A 24,307-nucleotide genomic window follows, 5' to 3' on the forward strand; every position below is an offset into this window, starting at 1 on the left:
CAGAGCCGGCTCCTCTCCGCCCCCTGCAGCGGCGGCTTCTCCTGCCCCAAGTGCCCGGGAGGTAACTGCCCTCTGCTCCGGGGTGTGACTCGCATCCCGGCCGCCGGAGCCAGCGCCGTTCCCCCTTCCCCGGCTCAGAGCCAGGCGGCTGCGGGGGTGGCTAGGGCCGCGGGGGTCGCACGTCCTGTGTGCACGGGAGCGGGGCGTGTGGGCTAAGTAACGAGCGGAGGGCTGCGATCGGGGGACTCGCCCGGTGTCTGTGACGTGAGGCGCTTGCTTGGAAACAAGCTCGGCGTGGGCAGCGCCTCGGTGGGGCGGGTGGAGGCTGCGGACGCGGAGGTAGCTGGGGCCGGGTGGAGAGCGTGTATTGTGTGACTGGGGGGCGTGCGTATGCGGGCTGGGGCGCTGGGAGGTTGCCTGTGTTCTTGGGTGGGAGGGAGTAGGGCATGGTCGTCTGGTTGTGACTCAACAAGCACCCCCAGCGTGTTGCTGCTCTGTGTTTGTGTGTGTGCGCTCGTCGGGGGGACGTGCTTGTTTGCTCCTTTTACACGAGGGTGGAAATGACACCGAGACACATCTGCCCTTGTGGAAGAGGCGAGTGTGGGGGGAATCTCGGCTTGACTCCCCGAGCCAGGAGGGAATCGGGAGTCTAATCTCATCCATGAAGGGACACGGCTCAACAGACCAGAATCTAGATTTAAAGCTCTGGGGAGAGTATATTGCTATTGTTGCTGGCACTGCCATGTGTTGTGCGTAACCCTTCCCAGCTTGGTGTAATAAGGTGATCGGGTGGTCAGACCTCACTACTTCTTTTGCTTTGTTTACTGTTTGCTGCAAAAATCATTCTAAATCCTCTAACTAGCGAAGCATTACTGACTTAGTTTTCCTTTCATGACTTTAATCATTCATTGCATACTACTGATGATTAATAATATTCAAGAAATGATCTGTTTTTGTGGGAATAGGTCAATATTTTCTGTATGTAGAACTGTGTCAAGTACATTATATTAGGTTGTTGAGTGTACAGTAAAGTGAGTCCAAGTGAGCTAGTGTTGATGTTTTAAAAAGTCCGCATTAACTTTAGTAAACAGGGGTTCTGTCAACTTGATTTTTTTTAACTCACTGATTTAAAAAAAATCGAATTTCTAAGTGACCACCTTTTAAATGACCCTATATGGGTCATTTAAGAATAAGAAAGCAGAATACATCAGATCTTGTGTACCACCTTAATGCTTTGAGTTCTATGTTCAAAAATATTTGTCTTGGGAGTCAGTATTTTTAGGGCTGGACCAAGATGAAAACACTCATGGGTAGTCAAGTTTCTACTTGACCTGCCTGATCCTGAAGAATTGCAGGTCATGTTTCTGATGACAACTTAACACTTTTCCCACAAAATAAACTTACCTTTGGAAAAGGCCCTCTTGCCAGTCCAATTATCTACTTGCTACAATACTAATTTGACTCATTGTGATCATGTTTCACTATTTATTAGATTGTCCCATAATAACTTTTTGCAGGAGTAATATGGTTAGTGTTTTTTTCTAATCTTGCCAGTATAAGATACCAAAATATAAAAAATTCTTAAGTGCTATTGGGGAAGCTTGCATTTGTAAACATAGGATTGTTGCCATACCCATCTTTATTTTTTAAAAATAGCTGCATTAAGTAATCCCAGGGGATATTTGTAACCAACCTGTAATATCTAGGTGTCTGGGGTCAAATTGTTTTATTTGTATTTCTTTTAAAAAAAGAAGCCCAAAATTTGTTTTGCAGCATCATATCCTGGTTTAAAAAAATTCTTAAGTCTTGAGCCATACAGCATTAGTGTGTGTTTATTAGGACCCAGGTGTATTAAGGGTAGATCATCCAGGTTGAAGAGTGAAGTGGAGGTAGTTGCTGTCTGCTAAATTTTCCAGATGTATCAAATTACAGAAATAATCATGCTAAAAAACAGTATACTGATCAGTTGCAAAATGGTGTTTAATAATTTTAAATGTCTGCCTCTAGCGGGGTAGCTGTAGTGTTTAATGGGGAAAAAAAGTTGTAGCACAGTGTAGTTCATTCCCACTTAAAGGACCTTTTTACACTTCTCAAAAAAAAAAAAAAAGATAACTTATTTCTTATCACTTAGCTTTGATTTTTTTTTAAACTGTTATTTTGAAATGGGATACAATGCTAGTATTGCAGTTATAAGAGCGACCACAAACCATGTGAAGAACAAAATTGACATGATGGAACTCAAAGTTAGCAATGAATCTGGGAGTCTTACATGTTAATAGTTACCATATATACTCATTCATTAGCCCGTTCGTTTATAAGCCGATCCCCCCCAAAATGGATAGGTAAAAATAGCAAAAACTGTATGACCCTTTCATAAGCCAACCCTATATTTCAAGGGTTGGAAAACTTTGGCTCCTGGCCCGTCAGGGTAAGCTGCTGGTGAATTGGGACGTTTTGTTTACCTGGAGTGTCTGCAGGCATGGAGCCCATCAGTTCCTTGTGGCCGCGGTTTGCCGTTCCCAGCCAATGGGAGCTTCAGGAAGTGGCGCCACTTCCTGCAGCTCCCATTGGCTGGGAATGGCGAACCGCGGCCACAGGGAGCTGAGGGGCTCCATGCCTGCAGACACTCCAGGTAAACAAAATGACAATGTATTAGATCAGGGATCGGCAACCTTTGGCACACGGCCCGCCGGGGTAAGCACCCTGGAGGGCCGGGCCAGTTTGTTTACCTGCCGCGTCCGCAGGTTCGGCCGATCACGGCTCCCACTGGCCGCGGTTCGCCGCTCCAGGCCAATGGGGACAGCGGCCAGCAGCGGCCAGCACATCCCTCGGCCCACGCCGCTTCCTGCCACCCACATTGGCCTGGAGTGGCGAACCGTGACCATTGGGAGCCGCGATCGGCCGAACCTGCGGACGCGGCAGGTAAACAAACCGGCCCAAACCGCCAGGGTGCTTACCCTGGCGGGCCACGGGCCAAAGGTTGCCGATCCCTGTATTAGATATTCAATTCAATGTTTCCATAGAGTTTAAAATCATCAAATTTTGGTGTAGGCCCGTTTATAAGCCGGCCCCCGCTCTTTGATGCTTCATATTTTTACCAAAAATATTCGGCTTATGAACGAGTATATACGGTACATTGCCAGGAAACCACAAATGTACACCACAAGAGCAAGCAAAAGTGAGAGGTGCACTGATGACAATCTATAATTCATTCAGTCTAAGGTGTATATTTGTGTATCTTTCACGTTCTGGTATTGATTTACTTGTGATTTTAGAGATCTATGCAGTTGGCTTTCCCCAGATTATTAAATGTGAAAAATTGAGGCAAATATTCAGCTAATTGCCACATGTTTATTTTTGTAGCATGTGTGTAAGTGGATTGGTAGCTTAAGTAAACATATATTCATATTTTTTCCTTCAGTTAAAATGAATGGCTCTATTAAATCTTAGTTCTGTGGAAATAGGATAGTAAGAAAGCAGTCTGGAAAGATGGGCTTGTGGTTTAAAGTACAGAGCTAGTAGACAGAATATATGGGTTCTACATTGGTCTGAGCCAGCTTCAGTGCCTCTGTTTCCTCATCTGGAAAATGGAAACACTAATCTCTGTTGCAGTATTGTTGTCAATCTTAGTTCCTGTTTGTTACAGAAGCTCAAAATGCTTTACACCTTCAGTTCAGCGTTCTCCAGTCAATTGACAAATGCTTTAATAGTGAATAGTAAAATACTGTGAGCTGAGTACTCAAAAACACAGATGAGCCAGATTTTTTTGGCTCATCTGTTTTGTATCTTTATAATGGTAGATGTAATAGTGTATTGGTATCCAAAAAGTAAATGGATAACTATTTTGCACAAAAAAACCATTAAGAGGCATTAAAGAATTTTGATAAGCATAAAATCTATTAATTTACCTAATTAATTCTTTTACCAAGTCAGATGAACAGCATTTTATCTCTTTATGTATTGACATTTTTTTTAAACAAGTCTTCAGTATAATTACACATTTTTTTGCAAACGTATTCCTTTACCAGGTATTTTTAAAAAGGATGCCACTATATGTATGTGCTTAGAGTATATATATTATATATCTTGAGAATGTTAAAATTTATAATACAAGAAATTGAGAAGTAGCAGCATAGTTACCTGTGGGTAATGGAAGTAATCTTCAATACAAAGTACAGTAGAACCTCCGAGTTACGAATGCCAGTTATGAACTGACCTGTCAACCACACACCTCATTTGGAACTGGAAATATGCAATCAAGCAGCAGCAGAGACTCCTCCCCCCCCCCCCAAGCAAGTACAGTACTGTGTTAAATGTAAACTACTAAAAAAGGGAAATTAAAAAAAAAAATTGACAAAGCAAGGAAACTTTCTGTGATTGTTTCATTTAAATTAAGATGGTTAAAAGCAGATTTTTTCTTCTACATATTAACGTTTCAAAGCTGTATTAAGTCAATGTTCAGTTGTAAACTTTTGAAAGAACAACTATAACGTTTTGTTCAGAATTATGCACAACCTTCATTTCTGTGGTGTTCATAACTCGATACTTTCCAGATCTAACTGCTATTTGATGTATATAAATATCTATCTTCAATATTGTACCTTAAAAAAACCACACATGCATTTAGCTACTGATGCTCCTAGTGTTCTTTTGCTGCCCTATGTTTAGGAGGTAGCCTTCATTGTAAAGGAATAGAAACAAAAGGAAGCCTTATAAAAGCAAATGAATAATGGGTCAGAGAATTGTCTTTACATGAATCTGTGCAGCAGTTGATAGTAGCACAGTGAGCTTTATGGCATAGGTTGCAGGGAGGATATTTAAACATTGTAACTGTGTTGTAAAATTCACATACCGAGTATGTTGTAGTTAGATTCATGTGACAAAGCTGCTTTTTTCATGTGCCAGTGACTGCCTCTCCTACTGTTTGCCTATTAACCTTTGTCCACCAGTTCTACTTCCAACATTCTTTCAGTTTTATACAGCTGCTGTATTTCACAGATTTGCACTTGTTGAGCCTCAAACCAATGTAAATTGGGAGTGATAGAGGGGGTTCCACATTTGGGGAAAAAGGAGGAAATTTAATCAGAAGCTGGAGGTGATTGATGGCAATTCACATCTCTCAGAGCCACTGCTTCAGGCTGTCTGCAGGCTCAGGAAGACAACCATGAAACAGTTTTCATGTGCTTCATATTTGGAAGACTGCAAAGCTTAGAATAATTTTTTAAAGGAAAGCTTAAAGTTCCTGCACAGCTTCAGGAACAGGCAGATTCTGTAGCAAATTTTGTAGCTTTGCAGTCCTGGGTATAAGGCACTTGTTTCCTGGTCTTTTAGGTTAATAAATATCACTTCATAAAATCAAAATATTATGTATGAAAAAGTTCTTAAGTAACTTAGTGTTTTTTAAGTTTTTCCTTTGAGGTCTGTGCAGTGAACTTGTGGTAATGAAGGTAGCTTGACTTTACATGAGGAAGGATATGAATTATTTTTTTATACCAATAGCTTTTTAAATAATTGTATAAAACCCTTAAAAATGATAGATAGAACATATGATGGGATACTCATTTGGTGACCTGAATAACTGAATCATGGTGCTGTCACACATTAAGGGTACGTCTACACTACGCGCCGGATCGGCAGGTAGTGATCGATCCCCGATCGCTCTGCCGTCGACTCCGGAACTCCACCATGGCGAGAGGTGAAAGCGGAGTCGACGGGGGAGCGGCGGCCGTCGATCCCACGCCACGAGGATGCGAAGTAAGTGAATCTAAGTCGATCTAAGATACGTCGACTTCAGCTATGCTATTCTCGTAGCTGAAGTTGCGTATCTTGGATCGACCCCTCCCTCCCCCCCCCCCCCCAGTGTAGACCAGGCCGAAGATGCCGACAAGCTGAAATGAAACTTTTTTCACCCCATGCCATTATTGATTTTCATGTATATTGAGGATATCCACATCAGATCTCACCAAATCTGAAAAATTGCTGAACCTGCATGATAGTGTATTTTGTGCCTTTGACTGCCTCACCTATGCACTGACCACTAAACATTCTTATTTGTCACTAATATTCTAAATAGCTTTCAAGCAGGTGTAAGTTTTTTGGTTTTAATGATCTGCTGCAAAAATGCCTTTTCCTTTCCCTTCAAATGTAAGATTTCCTCATTCAACTACGCTGGTTTAAGTTCTGGAAATATTCTATCCTTGGGCCTTTGGCAGTTCTGAGGTCTGATAGCTGATGATATGGCTGGAAACTCGTGTATCACAGTGGAGAGTAAGGATCCCAAACAATAATTATATTTAGTATTTGTTTCCAGACTTGATAGGTTAAGATCTGTGTCTCTATGGCTTTTGATAATAAATAATACAACTTGGATTTACAGGTATGGTATAACAATAAATAATACTAATAAACATAAAAGAATTCATAAACAGATGAGGTAAAAACTATGTAGGGTAAACATTGTCTGTCTTCCTAAGCTTTTTTGTAAGTTTTAACTTACGCAAATATCTTAGCTATCATTTTTTAAATGTAACTTGTGATACCCTTTTGGAACTTAAAAAACTTTCAGTCTCTACTTCTGAGCTGTTAGGTTGCATTTGAGGTTTTTTGTTCGTCAAAAAAGAGGGATGTAATATGTGACAAGGTTTAATTAATCTCAAATATAGAGGAAATGTACAAAGTTGTAACTGGTTTTTGAATCTCAAAGTTTGAACTTAAACTTGTGTCCTGTTTTTCCTTAAAATCAGTGGACATTCTGGGTGAAATCCTGATCCTATTGAAGCCAGTGGCAAAATTCCCTTTGTTTTCAGTGGGATCAGGATTTTGTCCTTTCAGTTTACGTTGGGAGTGTTAGTGTAAAAAAAAAAAAAAAAAAAAGGTTTCGTTCATATTTACTATTGTAGTTCAGTTTAATATAAGTTCTTAACACTTTAGGGAGAGAACACGAGAAAACTGTTTTAGGCACTGATTCCGCAAAGAACTTGTGTGCTTGTCTTAGGGCCTGATCGAAAAGCTACTGAAATCAGTGGAAAGATTTCAATTGATTTCAACAGTACATGATCAGTAATGCTGGGTTCTTTTGAAATGGAATGTTCAGAAGGTTCTCATATATCGAGTGACTAATTGGCTAAAATAAAGCAGGATTCTGGTTTGCTTACTTGGTGCCAGTGATTCCTTTTACATTTTACTGTTTTACTAAAGTTAATTAGGTTTATTTTCCATAATCTTTTAATATAAAAAAGTTTAAATGTAGGAGCTACTGCAAAGTGTGACATTCTGATGCAAATAGGTTATAATAGAGAAATGTTTTAAGTGAGTATTGCAAGGTCTGGGGTCAGAGCTGCAAGAGTGGAAGTCTGTGATAGCAATTGGGATGTTCAGCAAAGGAGTTGGTGCTGTTGGTAGCATGTACATAATTAAAATAGGTAAGCTATGATTGAAGACGCATCTTGGAGATTCTTATAACGTCAAGATCCATTTGATTTTCATGCTGCTTGTTTGACATCATCAGAAACTGATAATTATAGTTCACTTGAAATTCACTGTCAGCTTTTTTCCTGTAATGTTGTGTATCAGTCACATTTTTTGTGCTGGTCCTTTCCTTGTAGGCACAGCGTCAATGCCTATAGTTAAGATTGCCTAACAGTTTCCATTGTCAGTGCCTGTTTTCAGTTGCTTTGTCTGTTTAAGTCCAAACTTTCCATGCCAGGTCTCTGGCTGATTTTTGAAATTTCAGCAAAATCAAATTGAGCTATCTCTGAGAGTGAGGTTAGGGAAAAGTACATGGTTTTGCCAATATTTTAAAAAAAATCTCTCATCTGTTTTATTGAGAAGTTTTAGCACCTCCCTGCTTTGAAGCAGGGATTGGAAACTTGACATGGAAAGGCCCAGGTTTAGGAGGTGCCTTTTACTGTTCCATGAAAATCCACCCACAGTTGGATGAGTTTTAAGAATATTGCTACTTGTACATGCTTAGTAGAGGCCTGTTAGAGTTTGGCAGCTAAATTCTCTAAAGATCCAATATACATTGGGCATGCCCCAGTCCAGGGTACTAGAGCTGAGGAATATGTTTTCTGCAACTGCTTCCAGGGTGTTGGAGACCTTTGGGGCACTGAGCACTGGAATTGAGAGGAGGGAGACTCTGTCCTTTGAAAACATGTCTCCCTCCCGGGGTGTGTGTGTGTGTGTGTGTGTGAGAACAGTGTCGCCCCCGAGGGCGGGGTGTGTATGTGAAAACAGCACCCATGGCTTATGGGAAAGCAGCACAGACCCCGGTGCAGCTCCTGCTCCGGCTGCATTGGGCTGGCAGCAGGGGCTCACAGCTTTGCCTGCGAATCTCAGCATCTTCACTTTCTCGCTGTAAGTGGGTACTCTGTGCGTGGGGGTGGAGGGGTATGCAATACAGGCACAGTACAGTATTTGCATTTTTTTTTGTTTCCGCTGCTGCCTGATTGGTTACTTCCAGTTTCACATGGTGTCTGGTTCACTGGTCAGTCTGTAACTCTGGTGCTCATATCTTTGAGGTTCTACTCTAGAACCCACAGTTTGAGTCCCAGTATTCCTCTGCTGACAGCAAGTAGCAGTAAAACATACTGGCTAGGTGTCTCATCTCCTATATCAGGGGTCGGCAACGTTCGGCACGCGGCTCGCCAGGGTAAGCACCCTGGCGGGCCGAGCGATGTGCTGGCCGCGGCTTCTTGCCGCCCCCATTGGCCCGGGACGGCGAACCGCGGCCAGTGGGGGCCGCGATCGGCCGAACCTGCCGCGTCAGCAGGTAAATAAAACTGGCCCGGCCCGCCAGGGTGCTTACCCTGGCGAGCCGCGTGCCGAACGTTGCCGACCCCTGTCCTATATGCTGGGTGGGCAAACTTTTTGGCCCGAGGGCCACATCGGGGTTGCACAACTGTATGGAGGGCCAGGTAGGAAAGGCTGTGCCTCCCCAAACAGCCTGGCCCCTGCCCCCTATCCGCCCCCTCCCACTTCCCACCCTCTGATTGCCCTGCCCCCCTCAGAACCCCCAAACCATCCAACCCCCCCGCTCCTTGTCCCCTGACCGCCCCCTCCCGGGACCCCCGCCCCCTATCCAAACCCCCTGCTCCCTGTCCCCTGACTGCCCCAACCCCTATCCACACCCCCGCCCCCTGACAGCCCCCCCGGGATGCCCACCCCCTATCCAACTGCCCTCTGCTCCTCGTCTCCTGACCACCCCCTCCCGGGACCCCCCGCCCCTAACTGCCCCCCCAGGATCCCACCCCCTTATCCAACCCCCCCTGCTCCCTGTCCCCTGACTGCCCTCCCGACCCCTATCCACATCCCCACCCCCTGACAGGCCCCCCCAACAGGTCCCCCCCGGGACTCCCACTCCCAACCCTCCCTGATCCCCATCCCATGACCGCTCCCCCCCCCGAACCTCTGCCCCCTCCTCCCTGACTGCCTCCCAGGACCCCCCGCTCCCTTACCCAACCCCCCTGCTCCCCGCCCCCTTACCAGCAGCAGGAGCTCGCAGCCGCGACACCTGACCAGAGCCAGCTACGCTCCCCACGCTGCCCAGCGGGAGCGGTGAGCTAGAGCGTGGCCCGTGCGGCGGCGTGGCTGCCGGGGAGGGGAGACCGCAGGGGAGGAGGGGCTGGGGACAAGGCTCCCCGGACGGGAGCTCAGGGGCCGGGCAGGACGGTCCCGCGGGCCATAGTTTACCCACGTCTGTCATAGAGCAGATGTAACTTAGATAATTTTTTCACATCTTAGCTCATAGAGCCAAGAAGTGATCCCTTCAACTGTTCTGTTAGCTTAACTGGTACAGGTCTGTCAAGGTACCATCACTGCTGATGATCCATGTGAGAAGCCAGTATAAATTCACTGATGGGATTTTTTTCAGATTGCTTCCCAAAAATGTAGGAATTACTGAAAAACAAAATGCCAGACACTATACATTCAGAGAACAACAAGGTTGCAAAGTCAAGCACTCAAAAGTTGGGAAAGCCAACATTTAAGGTTTCCCATGCAACTTTTAAGTTTTGGTCCTCTTGTTCATATGCATGATGGTAAGATCTTTGATTACATGCTCATTTGCTATTTTTTCCCCACAGGATCCATCCATCTCATTCAGTACCTAGGATGGCCGGTGCTCACTGAATGGGTAGAAATATATTATTTTGTTATCACAGTTAAGTGTGTGGCCCCATGTCGTATTTACCTCAGACCACCCAAACCCTACGCGAAACACAGAATTATTAATTTCCTTGTGGACTTCTCTGTGATGCTCATCATAGTATCAGAATTTCAAACAGTAATGATTTTCTCTTCCCAACATACTTGTGAAGAAAGTACTGTAGAAGTTGGTAATATTCCCATTTTATACTTCCTAACCTGAGTGTTTGATTTTTGCACGTTTGGGTTTTTTTTAAGCATAGTTTTTTAATGTGATGATCTAGACACTTTAATTTGCTTTGCTGTGTAATGAATTAAACACTGGTAGTACAGTGACCATTGTAGAAAAATGGAGCATCCATTATGTAGTATTAGCTAACTCAGCATTAACTTTCACTCAGCATTGGACATTATAACGTGTTTGGGAGAGAGGTCCCTTTTCTGACATTGGAGAAAATGATTGGCTTTGGTGTATTGGGATCCTAGTTTTTATGTTGCTTCTGATATTTCAGATATAGGGCTGTGTAGAGTAAAAGGGAGGTGGTGGAGCTGGAGCTGGCCTTTAATGTTTTAACTTTGATCCGTGCTGCAACAGTTACATTGTCTCCTCTGAATTCTTTATCATTGATGATCAGAAAATACTTATATAAAAATGACAAAATTAGGCATGTCAAAATTAGGCATGACAAATTGGGATACTAAAGTTTGGCTTAGATAGATCTCTAAATTTCTAAATTTTAACTTTAGACCTTTACATAAGAAAGTTGCAATGATTTAACTAAAAATGAGATTTTAAACTAATGCAAAAGTCTGTGTACACACTTATTTTGGCTTTAAACCAGCTCAGTTTAAATTGATTAGGAATTGGTTTAAGCTAAACTAAAATAACAATGTCCACAAAGGGATTTGCACAAGTTTAATCTAAAGGAGTGATTTTACTGATTTAGTTAAAGGGTTGCAACTTTCTTCTCTTGACAGACCTCACAGTGTTTAAATAAACTTTCTTTTATTATATAGTTTACTGACAATTTTTTTCTGCACAAAGGGCAGCATAGGATAGATTAAATATGTCTATGTTATCTCTGAAAATTTGAACTAATTATATATTTAGAAAACGCTATGCTTGGCAATTAAATGTTGGAGGAATTTAAACATAATTTTGGATTAAATTATGTAAATGTATGTGGTTTGGCAGATGAAATCGTCTGTGCCTTGGAAGTGTGTAATTTTTTAAAAAAAGGCTTAATCCTGCAGTACTTATTCAGGTGAATAACTTTCTCATGGAAGTGGATTTCAATGGGGCTGCTCCTGTGAATAAAGTTGTTTTTTATCCATAAGTGTTTGTAGAATCTGACCCAAAGTGTGCACTTGTAGGTTTTTTGTACAAACTACAGGAAATTATTCTTAGTTCAGGGACGTGACATAAGAATATAGAGTCTATGTTGCATGTAGATGTAGTAGGATGAGTTAAGGTGACTGGCCCTGATTTTAGAACTCCTTTGTGATAGTTTGGTCTCATCACAAAAGTTGTTAGAAAGCAGTAACTGCTTACATAATTAAGCATCTCAATTCTAAATTCTGTTTTCAATTAATTTTAATTCTGAAGCTTTCATCTATTGTGTTGAAATTTCCCAGAGTTGGCCTGTGACTGCACGGAAATTCTCATAATAAGCTTGAGCAAAAATGCTTCATAGATCTTTCAGTTAGGATAGCAAGAGCCAAATACTAATAATATATGGAGATATACCTATCTCATAGAGCTGGAAGGGACCCCGAAAGGTCATCGAGTCCAGCCCCCTGCCTTCACTAGCAGGACCAATTTTGCCCAGATCCCTAAGTGGCCCCCCTCAAGGATTGAACTCACAACCCTGGGTTTAGCAGGCCAATGCTCAAACCACTGAACTATCCCTCCCCCATTTCCTTATAATAAACAATCCGATGATGTGGTTTTGAACAGCTCTACAGTCTGGATTAAAAAGTTTAAATTTGGCATTGATGCTGTAATTGACAAGTCTGTTTTCATATGGAAATTTGGTTTGATTTCGCAGGCATATGGTGAAAATGGCTGTTAGGTTGTGAAAGGGATTTTCTCAGTAAGCTCCTAATGATCTGAGAGGAAGTGGTGCACTTGTATGCATAGCTGAGGTAGATTTATATTTAAAAAGTGCACTGAAGTGCCCATTACCTGAAACAAGGCCTGTTCAGGAGGCGCTTAATTCCACATGCACCTGGGAAGGTGCTGAGGGAAGGCTCCTGGAAGTCTGTAGAAGAGAAATGTTGAAACGTGTTTACTCGGGATAAATTAAAATTTACTGTGTGAAACTAGTTTCAATTTCATTGGCTTCTCCAATTCTCATATTACTAGATGCTGTAAAGTTATAGGAAAATTGTGTATTATAGTAGTATGAGGAGTAGTAGTATGTTATCATGTAATTAAACTATATGGTAATGCTTATGCCCAAGGGAGCAGTTAAGTTTACATGTTTCGTTTCAATTTAATCACTTTCTGATTCTGCAGTGTTTTGTTTTTCAGTCTTAATGTTTTTAATAGTATTTTATTCAAGTTTAAACTGAAAGTGCATTAGCAAGGATAAAAGAAGGATCAAGTAACCTTTATGCTAAAGGTGATCTGCAAATTTGAAGAAATATTAGTATTCTCTGAAGTTATTCACTAAAAGTTTTCTCCGTTATTGGATCCATACTCTTGTGCAAAATCAAAGTTCTAACGCTGCAGTAGCAACTGTCTAAAGCTATGTATGGACTAAAAATGTTGTTTGCCAACACATTTAGGCAACCATGTTTTTTAAACACTAGTATAGACAGGCTTTAAACATTTTAAAAATGTTACTAGTCAAGGTCAGCCCTAGGCTTCACCTAGTCTGCATTGGCATTTAACATATTTTAGCTAATTTTTTTAAAGACATTATCTATTTTTCTGGTCTAGACATGGCCTAAAGATGTTGGTTCTGGGTGGGCTATTGTGTTATTCCCTGTAATATAATGTAAGCTTCTCTTGGTGGTTCAACCACCAGCTTTTCTGCCAACAGTTAGACCCCAATCCTGAAATTGACTGCAGGGGTGAAGCTTTGTTCTTGCATGAACCCCATTGACTTCATTGAGGATTCACAAGAGGATAGGAATCTGCCATTCTCGTTGTTGTATAGAAACTCCCCAGGGTTGTAAAATTGACTAGTGTTGCTAAAAGCTGAGTATTGTTTTTGCTAGAAAAGAGCATGTTGGGTGGATGGGAGAGTATTTCTTTTTCCTTGTTGGTGATGTAGAATATTTGGACGTTTGTGGACATTGGCACTCCATGCAATTGTTTAGCTTTTAAAGATTGTATATGCCACCAGAGCATTGAATGGGAGTTATGAAATACTGTGTGATTATGTAATTGAAGACTATTGCATCATAACCTTACCTCTGCTCTCCTGTGATTATCTTATTGCTCATTGCCTGTTTTGCCTTATTGTTTATTTAGTTTTAGTTTTCAATACTATATATAACACACACACACACACACACACACACACACACACACACACACACACGTAAAAAGATGAGAAGGTTAAAAAAATCTTAACTCTTGCAGCACTCACTATGAAAATATTACCTTCATGATATTTCTATAGACTACCTACATACTCATCTACTATACAATGACATGTATGCAAGCAAGTGGGGTGGTGTACCAAGGAGGAGTAATAACAGTGAAGATGCATGTCCATGACACATAATTGGGGAAATTGTGAGCATTTAAATCACTCTGTGCTGAATGTTCCTTTCACTGTGTTTTGTTTGGGTTATTCATCATGTACAGTAACTGAGAGTTATTTCTTTTGATTTGCAGAAATTTAAGAACACTTTTAAATGGTGGTCTGCTTGTAGGTCACCATATTCTTGGGTGATTTATATCCATGTTTTTGACAAAAATAATTTGAGTTATCTGTAGTGGGTATAATACTTCAACTTAGTGTAGTTTTGCTCTGAAGTGACAATAGATCTGTTTAGTAAGGTCACTTTTGCGATTTAGATATTGTCGTATCTAATTTTTATAACTAGAATATGAAGTTTTCACTATCTTTTTAATCCTTATCCTTCACGGCTAATAGAGCTATGGGAAATGTCAGGATTCTGCTTTGATTAGTGCATCTATAAATGAATTGTTTACTAAGTTTGATTTGCAGGGACCTCTGCCCTCTCACCTGTACAACCCCATTAAGTCAGTTGGGTTGCACAAGGTATAAGAGAGGGCAGAATTTATCTAGTAGAATCTGTTACTTGTGGTGATGCAGAAATAGCACAGCTGGAATTTCAACTTTCAGGCTGAATTTTCAGAACTGTCTGCCAGAGGAAAACATCTTTTTACCTGTTAACTAAGCAAATTTGATATGGAAGTCATCAAGACCAAGAAAAGAGGCTGCAGTGCCATTTTCCACAGATACAGTACACCTTAAGTCTGGCATTTTCAAACTTCTGAGTGCTTGACTTTTCACCCTTAATCTTTTATTATAGTTTCCTAAGTTAAAATTTAACTGCAAAAAATCCATCATGTGGTTTTGGCTCCATCTTCGGCCTTTGACAGTGTTCAGACATTTAGATCCACAGCACAGACTGCTGTCACTTGAGCTAATTTAGTAACTGGCAGCACTGTAAAGCTGTTATCCTCTATGTGGACCAGTTACTAGAGGGGGACAAAACACACTTTGCCGTGCGTTTCACAGCTATTTCCTGACAGCAAAGTAATGTAGAGATTGAAGACTCCTGGATTCAACCTTAGGTCCTGTGGCATTGTGCTTTAGTGGTTATAGGCCCTTATGCCTCTGTGCTTCTAGCGTGTCAATGTCCTCCCTCTGCTCTTGCCCCTCTTGCACTTCTGCTATTAATTAGACCCTCCCACCAGCTCCTTTCTCCCCTGCTGCCTCATCAGGCTTGTGTCCCACTCCTCCTCTGTTCCCCCCTCTGGCTCCTGCAACCTCATTTTACCTTCCTCCCTGTAACCCTTCCTCACATACATAATACATAACTAGAGAATATCCTTGTATTGCAGCATGGAATCCAGTGTTCTAGAGGCACATGGTTTCCTAATCTATACCCATATTCATGTAAATGAAGGTTTACATGAATATGGGTATAGAATTTTTTTCTCAGATGCATTTTATGGATTTATATGGAAATTATTTGGGTATGAAAATATTTTAAAGCTGTCTTGAGAGAGACTGACTCAGAAATGGAAAGAAATAGACCATTCATAGAAAGACATGTAAATAGGCTTGTATATCACCACTTTACAATGGTGTCACTGCACAAAGGGAGGTTTTTTGACAATTGGAGATACTGCATTCTCTGTGGTTCTATGACGGCTTTCAGTAGGGTCTAAAACTATATTTTAATGAAAATTGTGATTGACTGTGTTATAATACCTTTTTGCTTTTGTTTAAAGGACTGTACTGTAATAACTAATTATAGCTATGTCTCAGAATGTTTTACTGTGTACTTAACTGATATGGTCCACTAGCAACATGCCCTTAAAACATTGATACTTAATTGAGACCTGCCATGGGGCAGCAATGGAAGTTCATTTTCCTCCATGTACTGGTTGTGATAGACACTGAAGTGACCCTCATACTGCTTCTTGATGATGATATTAAATCCATACAAAATGTTTTAGGAAGGGAATTAATGCAAGTTTTCTTAAGTTTAATTATGTTTAAACTTTAAAAATGATTTTGTGTATTACATGTAGTTCTGTTGCCAGAGACCAATAACTTAACCTTAACATGGCTAAAACTGAATTCCTGATTCTTCTCTCTCCTTTCCTGTTCTTTGTCACTTTGAATACATCAATGCACTTACCATCAACTTAGGCCTGCTACTGGGGCATCATATTTGTCTCCTCTCTTACTGTCTTCCCTGCCCTATGCCTCATCTTCCAGGCAGTGTCGGAATTTGCTGTTTCTCCCCTTACAACTCTTGAGAACATAGGAACATTATCTTTCTGGCAAATAGCTAGAACGTTTCTTACAGGCCATTGTCATCTCCCTTCTTGATTACTGGCCTCCCTGATGCCCATTTCACCTCCCTACCTCAAGTCAATACAAATTGTAGCTGTTAAGATCCATCTTTTTTGTGCAGTATCCTGACTATAACCCTGCTGTTGGAATCTCTCCTGGCTCCTCTCATTGGGATCAAACTTAAACTTTGTTTTGTTTATATTCAGGGCCCCCTCATTACTCAACTCTTTGTCTTGTATAATGTCATTGCCCTGCCCTTTCCACTTCACCAGTGATGCCTTTTTTTTTTGCCTTCATACTGCTCCCTAATTTTAGAATGCTTTTCCTGAGCTGGTGGACAAAGCAATTGCCTCTCATTTAAATCCCTCTCTTTTTTTATGATGTCTACAAGAAACAAATTAATCAAGTTATCTGTTTTTATTTGGATGAGCTGCTTGTTTATGTAGAAGGAGAGTAAAAAACCTAATGGGAAATTGCTGTGGTGGCAGAAGAGTGGGATGAATTGTGTAGCAAATCCAGCAAAACAAACAAACAAAGTAGCAAATGTAATTTATAAGACACTTCCATACTATAGTAATCATCTTGCTTGTATGAATTATCCCTTTACCCTCTCTTAATCTCAGTCATTTTAGTTGGTACGCTTAGTTGGTGAAGGGTATGACTTCCTTTATGTTTAGAAGGCTTCTTGTATATATAGGACACACTCACACTTACAATATTAATAGAAGCCTGCTTTCTACTTTGATTTAGAAAAACAACAGTACTAAATCTTTAATTTGTATAAAATCTGAGTAAAGCATCAGAAATGTTTACATGCATGAATGAGTGCCAATATTACATGTGTATTTCTTTACTTTTAGCATGCTGTTTACATCTAAAACGAGAACATTATGGTGAAGAAAAGGCATTGCCATGATCAGTGTACTGCTTTCTTGGGTAAGTGTGATTTGTGAATTCTAATACTTACCACATTATGTATGTGAGGGAGACATGATCCACAATTTGTTAGAGAGAGGGTTCTTGGCAACAAACACCCCAAATATGCTGTTTACTTCAGATTAGATGGAAATTGTATGGTATAGGAAAGTGCAACATTACACTCAAGACCAGAAAGAAGAGGCTTACATAAGAGGGCTGGGTGTCTTCCTTTCTAACAGTAATACTATCATTGTTAAATATTAAAAGAACTTCCTGTGTCTCTGCAGTAGGAATCCTATCAAGGTACTAGTTGTTTTAGCTTATGTAAATACTGTTAAGAGCAAGCAGTAATAGTTGTCTATATAATTGAATTTTGTAACCGGTAACATATGTTGAATCAACAAACGAAACGTGTCAAGCCCATAAATTGCCACATAATTGAGATAATTTTTTGAAAACTAAAACTTGTAGTTGCTGATCTATTATTTTTTGATTTATTGCTATACATTCCATTGAAATACCGTTTAAAAGTATTTCAATGGAAGTGTGTGTCCTATATATACACTAGATCACGAGAATAATTTATTTTAATGTTATATTTTAGCAAAATATTTAGTAATCATTTTGCTCACTAAATATCCTACAAGTTTAAACATGTGATTCTTACAATTCTGTGAATAGTGACTGCATTAACAAAAAAATTAGTAAGTTATATGCTATCTAACTGCTGATCAGATTGTGAAAGGGCATCCAAATTTTCACCAATATATTTATCTTTGAGTATAAAGTTACTTGTCTGTTGCCTTGGGGATTGTGGCTGTTAGTTGTAAAAAGGCATATCTGACTAGCATGCTGTAGTGTCTCTGTATGTGGTCCCACTTTTGAATCTTCATGTTAATATTTTTTTTAAGGCTGAAATCTAAAGTGTTCAGATATTGATACGGGGAACTTCTTTATTGAGAGACAGCTATTCCAACAAGGGTTGGTTAGAATTGCACTAATTTTGGTAGCTGTAAGTGCACACAGTCTTTTTCTAGTCATTCCTTTGAACCCCCTTGGCCTTTTTTTTGTGTGTGTGTGTGCTTGTTTCACAAATAAGAATTTTTCTACCAACAGGCAGAAAATGGTGGTAGAGTCAGAAAAATAATTAAATTAGCTGACTCATTTACTTAAAGAGGAATATTTTCTTGATCTCTCTGGCTGAACAAAGTTTGTCTTTGGCATAATTTTTAGAGTAGAATTTCTGACTATCCTGTTTATTCACTTATAAATAATTGACATTTGACACTTTTTAAAAGCAAAAATAGTCTTTTCTGCTGTTGGATATTAGACCTATGTTTGTGTTCCTCACAACTTTTTTCCTTTTGCCAGTTAAACTTCATTAATGTAATGTGTTTGTATTATCTGTCATAATCTTTTGCAGGCTATAGTCCATTGTGAGTTGCTCTGAATTCAGAAAAATCACTTGAAAAAAATTCAGAGCTCTATTAACCAGGGTGGACTGATTTAAATAGCTTGACACACACGGATATATATTATACTATACAATACCGCTAACAAGATACTAAGGTGAAACAGTGAATTTTCTGCTTCCTAATGGTGTAGAATGAAATCCTGGCCTAATTGAAATGGGTGGCAAAACTTCATTTTCATTGTAGCCAGGATTTCATTTGGAGTACTGCTGCTTACCTTTCCTTAACTGTTCATCTTCTCCCTCTAAACCAGAGGTCCCCAAACTGTGGGGCGCGTGCCCGTGTAGGGGGTGTGTGGAGGAAATATTTGGGAGGGGGGGTGGCGGGGCCCAGGCCAGCTCCCACAGGGGGTGGGAAGGGAGCACCACTCAGCCCCTCCCCACCCCTAGCTCTGCTCCAGTCCTGCCCCCAGCTGCGTCCCCAGCTCCCAGCCCTGTGCCTGACCCCATCTCCAGCCTCGGCGTGGCTCTGCACCCAGCCCCCCGCCAGCTCCCAGCCTGGACCGTGGCTCCGTTCCTGGGCTGGGGGTGAGGCCCGGAGCAGAGCTGCACCTGGTTGTGGGCCCGGCTGCCGGCCCCTTCTGCAGCCTGGCTGCAGCTCTGCTCCTTCCTCGGCCCCTGGCTTGGTCTCCTTACCCCTGTCTGTACCCCCTCTTGCCTCCGCTCCTGGCTCCGGGGGAGAGGGGGATGAGGATGGAGGGTGCAGGGGTGCGACCCTCAAAAGTTTGAGGACCGCTGCTCTAAACTCACTGTTTTAGAGAAAAAAAGAACAGGAGTACTTGTGGCACCTTAGAGACTAACAAATTTATTTGAGCATAAGCTTTCGTGGGCTACAGCCCACTTCTTCGGATGCAACGAGTGGCTGTAGCCCACGAAAGCTTATGCTCAAATAAATTTGTTAGTCTCTAAGGTGCCACAAGTACTCCTGTTCTTTTTGCAGATACAGACTAACACGGCTGCTACTCTGAAACCTGTTTTAGAGAAGTTCCTGTTAAAACAATCAGCTTCAAAAGTCTTTCTAATGTATTTCTTCACATTCTGAAGACTGAGCCAGACTGTTTCAAATAAGCCTATCTATTAAATTCAACTTTCACAATCTGTTTTCCCTTGCTGTATTGATAACTAGAATATATGTATATAAGAGTGTACTTTAAAAAGTCTTGGTAGTATTTGGAACTGGAACATGTTTGGAAGTCCGACCTGCTCACAGCTATGGTAACAGGTTTTAGAAGCAATGTAATGATAGGCACTATTCAGAATGTTTCTCTTGTATGTTCCAATGATTTCTGAAATGTAATGGTTGTCTTCAGAAATGGTTTTCTCCTGCTGTCTCCTCTGACAAAGTTAATATTAAACAGCCTAAAATGGGCAAGGAGGAGGCTTTGATCTAACGGCAATTTTTACCCCTGCGTAGAAATCACACCTATCTTTGGCCACTTCTAATTTGTTTTGTTTTTGTTGACAATGCTGTAAATACCTAGGGTGATTTCAAGTGTGTCACTAACTCACTGGCATGTTTTAGAATGAATCCAGTCTATTTTTCTTAACTCTTGGCATAAAATGTGTAATTAGCAGATTTCATCAAGTTAGTGTAAGATGCAATAAAATCTATTTAAAATTGTATACAAACAAGTCTGATGCTAATATGCTTACATTAATCTTTTTTCTTTCTCAAAATTATTCCCCATATAAGACTATAGTATATATCAACAGTGAAACAATTAGAATTTCAGTTAAACTGTGTGAGGGGGGAGGAGGAAATAAAAAAAAATATTGGCAGAAGTTTGGTGTAATTTTTAGACTATAGTTGCTTTATTAATTCCATACTAAATTAATTTGTCTCTCTTGCTTTTCATTGTAGGCAAAATATTCAGTGTGAGTAAATATACTACTTAATGTACAATATGTAAGGCATATTGTGTGTGTACGTACAACTTATTCTTAATACAGTGCAATCAGAGAAGTCTTACAATAGCCCTCTTTTTATTATGAAAATGTTGCTGTAGTGTAGGTTAGTACTAATTGAAATGTGGTGAAGTTGTATAATGATAGATCAAATATACTGGCATGTAAAGTACCACAATATGAGTGTTGGAATGAGACTTGTGAAATTTTTTTATTAAAATATGTAAGTAGCATAATCTCATGAAAATTCTGCCCATTTTAAAATTCTTCATTTACTGTAATGTCATCATTGTCATTAATGTAGCTTTATTGGATATTGTACCTAAATATTGTATATCCCTCAAACAGAAATGTACTTCAAATGTTGTATACTCAAAACCCTTATGTAAATGCTTGATAGACATGTTAATTGAATATGATGATAAAGTATACCAACTGAAAATGCATTCACATCTGATAAATAGATTTATTCAGTGTCCTATATGGTTGAGTCCTCATTAGTAGATTAAGGGTCAAATCTTCAAAAATGCCTAAGTCACTTTTGAAAACGGGATGTAGGCTTCTAGGCAACCGCAGAAAACTTGTAAATGTAGCCCAATTCTCATGTTGAGTGGCCTTTATTGTACAAAGAACATCACTGTACCATTCTTAGAAGCTTATCTTGATATATTTTGACTCTAGTTTAGAAAGTTATAGTTAAAATATGTAATACTACTTATTCAATAATTATTAACTTTTTAATAAGATTTCAGTTTAGTTTGAGCTAAGGTCATACTATTCTTACACTATTATACTTTAGGTTAGATAGTCATTAATTGTGAAGTTGAGGCATTATTTTGATAACTTTTCCTTAACTCTCAGTGTGCAAAGCATTATGCTCCGTTTCCAGCCTCCGTCCCACTGAGTTTGCACTTGACCCCATTAAATTATGTGGCATTGATGTAAAACTCCGGTTAGAGAGGTGTCCATATTTAGTTCCACACATATTACTCATCTGTATACAATTATGGGTTGGGGGGGGGGGGGGGGGGAACTCCTGCATTAAAACCATTATTGAGGTTGCAAAGTCAGGCACTCAAAAGTTAGGAAATTCCAGAATAGAGGTTGCCAGTGCAACTTCAATTCAGTCCCTTGGTGCACGTGTATTATGACATAGTCTCTGATTACATGATATACTGTTTTGTCCACAGGACCATACCACATTCAGTGCACTGGATGGATGGTACTCATTTAATAAGCAGCTATTAAATATTCTGTTTTTCCTAATTCTTCAATGTGTGGCCCTAGGCCTTATTTATTTATGTTATTTATCCCCTGCTCTGAAGACAGAATTATTAATTTCCTCATGGGCTTTTCTGTTATACTCATTAGAGTTTGTGACTGTTTCACAAATATTAATTTATTTTCATAGTCACCTTGTGAGAAGAGGGGGGAAGGTATTATCCCCATTTTACAGATGGGGAAACTGAGGCACGGAGATGGCAGTCAAAAGAATCCACTCATTTTGCGTAGCCAATTTGAGACTGCGAGGACCTCATTTTTCAGAGTGTTAGTATTATGTAGCTCTTCCAATGTTCAAAGCATAGTTCCTGTTGACTTCGTTTACCTCTGAGTGCTCAGCACTTCTGAAAATCAGACCCCTGTGTCTCAAGTGAAGCACCTAGAAAATATAGAACTCACAGTTAGTGATTACCTGTGAAAATTTTGATTTGAATGACTTGACTAGCATCACATAGGAACTCTCTGACACAAGCAGGGTTAGAATGCAGTTCTCCAGGGCATCATTGAATGGCCGTCCTTTTTCTTCCTGCAGTCCTCTGCCTAAATCAGTACATACTTGCCAGCTTCTGCAACAAATAAAGCCAGGGGTCCTACAAATGAGACTCCCCTTCACAACAAAACCCTGATTCATCCCCAGAGCAGGTTCATTCTGTACATCCCTGCTAGCCTCAAAGACTAGAATCCAGAACCTGTTCCACTGAAAGAGAGAAAATATTGCTGTTGGTGGTGGCTACACATGTCTAGCTATGAAGCAGATGTTCAGGATTAAGGCTCTTCATACAAATATGCACCCTGTTAAAAAGCCTTAATTAAATAGTTAAAATGAATTTCCCACCTTAGTCTTGGAAATGTTACTTACTGGACTTCATCTATACTCCCATTGTCTTTAACACAGCCACTGGAGTCCCCATGGCCCTGTCCTCCACTATCTCATGTGCCAGTCGTGCTCCCCACACATCTCTGCTCACTTTTCGTGCCCTGCCCATGCTACTCAGCTGCAAAATCTGTCTCTCTGGATTAATAATGCTATGTGCTAAGCACAGCTGGTGATTGAGGTAGGCACTCCAGTATCAAGAAATACCAAGATGAGGTTATGCTAGTTTAAGGAAATACATTTTAAAATTACTTTGAATATATTCAAACAGATCAATTTTGTGTGTGTGTGTGTGAAGGTTCCATGACTATCATGTATCAAAGTTTCTGTGTGTTTCTGTATGGATCCCACTGCAGATGTGCATGTGCCTCATACACATGAGCTCAGAATCTTTAGCATAGTTTTTCCTTTAATGCTCCAGTGTGAAAGCATAAATTGCAGAGTGGCTGCACCCTTCTTCAATACCTTCTTACTCAGGGGTTCTCAAACTGGGGGTTGGGACCCCTCAAGGGGTCGCTGGCTGTCACCCTCCACCCCAAGCCCCACTTTGCCTCCAGCATTTATAATGGTGTTAAATATATTAAAAAGTGTTTTTAGTGTATAAGGGAGGGTCGCACTCAGAGACTTGCTGTGTGAAAAGGGGTCACCAGTACAAAAGTCTGAGAACCCCTGTTCTTCTTGTGGTAGTGGGACAGAACCTGGGCTGTGCTTGACTCTCACAGGTGTTTGTCCAAGCTCCAATTTTGCCTGAAGAAATACTCTGCACTTCTGTACTTCTTTTTAGTTGAATGTTCTCCTCCCCCCCCCCCCCCCCAAAAAAAGTAATAGAAGAGAGAAAACGGGGAAACCTCCTGTACGGCAAGGTAAAGTAGTACAATCCTTAAAGGCAGACGCTAAGTCTTGGGGGTTTAAACTCTGGCCTGCCATGCTATCTTGATGGTCTGGGCATCTTGGCTACAGGTGTGATACATCCCTAAGAAGGTCCAGGTGACCACCAAAGATATGCTGTTCAAGGGGATGGAACCCATTCTTCCATTCTGGTAACAGTCCCCTCAGAGGCAGAGAACACTATTTTCCCCCCAGACTCGTTATTCAGACTAACCATCCTGGAGGCAGTGACTACGGTACTCTAGAAAGGTGTCAGTCATCCATGTACACACAATTCTATTTCAGACTCAGTAGGTTTCCTGTGACTGTCAGGAGCCATGCTAAGACCAGGATCCTACAGTTGACTTTTTGGAAACTTTTTCCCCCTCTTCTATTGGACTTGGGGCAGAGATTTTGGCTAACAAATGGGTACTAGACATTGTTACCCATGGCTACGCCATCCAATTCCTTTCCATACCCCTAAACCCTACTGCCCCCCCCATCTCTTTTTAAGGATCCTTCTCATAAGAGCCTTTTACAAAAAGTAGCCTTGTAGCTCAATCTTGGAGGAATTGAAGAAGATTCTCAATAGAGGGCAAGGATTTCTTCTCCAATTGTTTCCTCTTCCAGAGAAGAAAGGGGCACTTTGTCTTATTCTATATCTGAGGAGACTCAACAAATACATATGCCACTTCAGATTCAGGGATGGTAACACTTGAGAGGTACCACCCTTATTGATGATCAAAGCTTATTCAACCAGAGTCCAAGCAACCTCCTCAGTGTGTTTCCAAAATCTGCAGGGCTGTGACGTGGAGAAAACTGCTCACACTTGTA

The 24,307-nt window shown here is 40.8% G+C and overlaps 1 protein-coding gene across 2 annotated transcripts in view; it reads left to right on the top strand.

Moving 5' to 3' along the window:
- The first annotated feature begins 5,713 nt into the window (after positions 1–5,713).
- The window catches only part of CSNK1G3 (casein kinase 1 gamma 3), a 141,765-nt gene continuing 123,171 nt past the window's right edge, over positions 5,714–24,307 (top strand). For both annotated transcript variants that reach the window (XM_065406893.1, XM_065406894.1), the window contains exons 1-2: positions 5,714–5,754; positions 17,018–17,093. The gene's annotated coding sequence lies outside the window, so the exon portion shown is untranslated. The remainder of the gene's footprint in view (positions 5,755–17,017; positions 17,094–24,307) is intronic.

Source organism: Emys orbicularis, chromosome 6, assembly GCF_028017835.1.
Source record: "Emys orbicularis isolate rEmyOrb1 chromosome 6, rEmyOrb1.hap1, whole genome shotgun sequence".
Lineage (NCBI taxonomy): Eukaryota > Metazoa > Chordata > Testudines > Emydidae > Emys > Emys orbicularis.